Source organism: Callorhinus ursinus, unplaced genomic scaffold (genome assembly GCF_003265705.2).
Source record: "Callorhinus ursinus isolate GAN/ISIS: 27379988/994484 unplaced genomic scaffold, GSC_fseal_2.0 scaffold10, whole genome shotgun sequence".
Classification (NCBI taxonomy): Eukaryota; Metazoa; Chordata; class Mammalia; order Carnivora; family Otariidae; genus Callorhinus; species Callorhinus ursinus.
The window spans coordinates 85,407,361-85,411,075 of record NW_027397072.1 but is presented as its reverse complement, the minus strand read 5'-3'; positions in this window follow the sequence as shown (position 1 = coordinate 85,411,075).

Sequence of the window (3,715 nt, the reverse complement as noted above, 5' to 3'; positions counted from 1 at the left end):
TGTTAAGACAGATACAGCTGTAAGAGTAATAACACCAGACCTGAAGTCTCCATTATTCTAATATGATGAAAAACTTCTTCAGGGATGAGGAGGGTGAGTGTGACACTTCTCTTGGTGACCGACTTCCTTGTGGCACCCACTGTTAAGTCATGACCTGCATTTTTGCAACATCTGCTGTGCGTGATCTTTATAAGGTGATATAACACAGGTAAAAATAGATATTTCCTTTTTCCTCACTTAGTGAAGGCAGTTGTCAGCATGCCTTAAAGACCACATTTTCCGCACATTTCTGTTCCTGAGAATGTAAAAAATAGGGAGGAAATGCTCAGAAAAGTTCAAAGCATTAGCAAGTCCAGATGTGAAGGATTTTATTGAAATCAACCAATAATTCTATTGCTCATTATGGATGCTCTCGATCCAGCGTTAGTGTAAAAGTTTTGAGGAAGAACTTTTTACCAATGCATATTTATTATTGTAAGAGCCAGCTCTTCCGAGCAAACGCTCTAACAAGGACAGCACTGATAAAAGCAAGAGTGACTGGTGTTAATAGGGTGTCCTCTCCATGGCAGGCACTGTGTGTTCTTATACATACTGTCTCCAACCCTCTCAGCAACCCTGAAAGGTATGTACTAGTCAACACGTTTTACAGATGGAGGCTAAGTACCATGTCCAGAGCCGCATCGGCTGTGGGGTCAGAATTGGAATCTGCATTCGTTTGACTTTAAATATGAAGTACTGTGCCCTCTAGTCCTCACCCACGGTGTGGCTGCGAGGCATCGTTTGGTAGGGTAATGCAGGGCTCTCTGTTACAGAAAACGTTAGTCTAAATTGCTAAGGAAGGCTTACCATGCTTTCTCATGGTACCATGAATAAATACATTTCTCTTCTCAGCAGAAGGGGACATAAGAGTATGGGCATCAGAAAAATCCTTGAGTGCTCCAAGCTGTCACCAATGCCTATGACAACATGCACAAGTTACAATAACATGTCCTCTCTCTTTTTTTTTCCCCAAAGAAAGGATATTGCCGTGAGGAAAAAGGAAGGGTCAGATGCTGAACTGCTCACAATAGTGACCACAATGTAATCAGACACACATAATTTTATGTTCTATAAAGCTTCAGGAGGCTTCTCAAGCCAACTAAAAGGAACTTCTCAGTAAGAGCTCATTCAAATTGTGTATGCAATGTTACAGGCTACTCTACAAGGCTCATGCTTCTTTGTAGTATGACATTGCTTTAATTTCAGCAAATCACAAAGTAAATAACCACCTCTGTTTGATAAAATAATTCAGAAGGATTTCCTTAGGGAGACTTTGGCAGACACCTTTGAAAGGGCTCTGGTGGGTATCTTAGTGTTATTTTTTTTAATTGTAAGAATACAAACTGAGGGTTTTAGAGAGGGGGGTGGGGGGATGGGTTAGTCTGGTGATGGGTATTAAGGAGGGCACATACTGAATGGAGCACTGGGTGTTATACGAAAACAATGAATTGTGGATCACCACATCAAAAACTAATGATGTATTGTATGGTGACTAACATAACATAATGAAAAAAATTTAAAAAAATAAAAAATAAAAATAAATGAACAAAACAGACAAAAAAAATTGTAAGAGTACATTTATTGTACCAGGAGAGAATACCCAACCAGAAAAGCCACATTTCTGTTACATAATTACAAGGTCACGACATTCAGATTCTTATCACTTTCGAGTGAGGATAGAAAGTAGGAGTGATCCTCTTTTTTTGTTGTTGTGGTAAAATACACATAACATGAAATTTACCCTTTTCACCATTTTTAAGCACATGGTTTGGGGGCATTAAGGGCTTTTGTACTGTTGTGCGACCACTGCCCCCATCCGTTCCCGGAACTTTTCATCTGTCCTAATGACCCATCAAATATGCCTCCCCATTCTCCTCTCCCTCGGTTTCTGGCAGCCACCACTCTACTTTCTGTCTCTATGAAGGTGTTGACTCCAGGTTCCTCGTACTAGTGGACACTCTACTTTCTGTCTCTATGAAGGTGTTGACTCCAGGTTCCTCGTACTAGTGGAATCGTGCAGTGTTTGTTATTCTGTGACTGGCTTATTTCACTACTTGGCACAATGTCCTCAAGCTTCCTCCAAGCTGTAGCCTGTGTCAGAATTTCCTCCCTTGTCAAGGCTGAGTAACATTCCACCGCATGCATACCACATTTGTTTATTCATTCATGCACTATGAACATCTGGGTAGTGTTACTTTAATTTTATTTAGCCGTTCACCTAGGGATATCTCTTTTCAAGTTCTTTTCCAGTGAACATCTCCCTTAAGCAAACCCAGCATTCAGGACCCTGGAATATGAAGGGAGGGAAGGCCTCTGGCAATTTCTTGAGCTGCTATGTTATCACTGCTTAATGCTTCACCTTGAACCTGTATAGGAAACAAGGCTTACCCACCTTTAAAATGAAATAAACTGACATCTACTTGTACTGGATCTTCTGCCTGCTCCCCCTTCCCACTCTGGATTTTATTCCGCCCAACACTTCTGTGTTGTCCCATTAACACTGAAAAATTCCCCATCTCAGCCTGGAGTTCTGACACTATGCTGGAGATCTGCAACCCCCACGAGGTCTCTGTCTTTCGCTGATGTTGGTAATTGAAAAGCAATCAGAAAGCTGCACATGAAGTACGACATAAAGTAACTGATTTTTTTTAAACGTATGTCTAAATGTATGCTGTCCTTCAAAATTATCACGCTCTTCAAAATGTCTGTAGAACTACCTTCACACCTATGTTTTGAGTTCTATTACTTTACAATCACAGGGTACTGTCATGGCTGCTTACCTCGTCCCCTACTTAATTCTGTCCCATCCCAACTTTCCGTGCTGCTGTCATGGACTAGGGGTCCAGTCAGTGAAGTACAAGTGGAGGATATGAAGACACGGACTATTTCGTGCCTGTTTTTTCATGCATCAGATGCTTGCCTGCTTGAAGTGCTTTACTCAGTGATAATTAGTTGTGTACCAGAAAACCCAATCAGAGCAGGTCTCATTGTTATAACTCCATGGCTTCATATGCTTACGGGGGAAGCCATTTTCTTTTTTTAAGATTTTATTTATTTATTTATTTATTTATTTATTTATTTATTTGAAAGAGAGACAGAGAGATAGTGACAGAGACAGAGAGGAAGCAGGGGAGAGGAGCAGAGGGAGAGGGACAAGCAGACTCCATGCTGAACATGGAGCCCAACACGAGCCCTATCTCATGATGCTGAGATCATGACCTAGGCCAAAATCAAGAGTCAGTCATTCAACCAACTGAGCCACTCAGGTGCCCCGGGAAGCCATTTTCTTACTGTCTTCTCCTCTACCTTCTTGCTGTGTCACTACATCTCACCCCACTCCTGGCCATGTATACCACATACAGTTGTGCAGGTGGTGCACTGATCGAACTCACAATATCAGAGACGACATAGATTTATATATTTCTTATGACAACTTCCTGCCAGATAGCAGTAAGGTGTATTGAAAAAGAAAGGCTTTTTTTTCTGCTTCTCATGAGAATGCCATATTTTGCATTCTCTGCTTCTGAAGATCGCATGCAGGTGCTTGCTTACATACATGCACATGTGTGTGTGTGTGCACATACACACACAGAGAATTTTCTCTCCTGATCACTCTTTGTGCCTAAAAATTCTCATTTTAAGCTTTCTCCCCTAATATATAAAGTATCATAAGGTC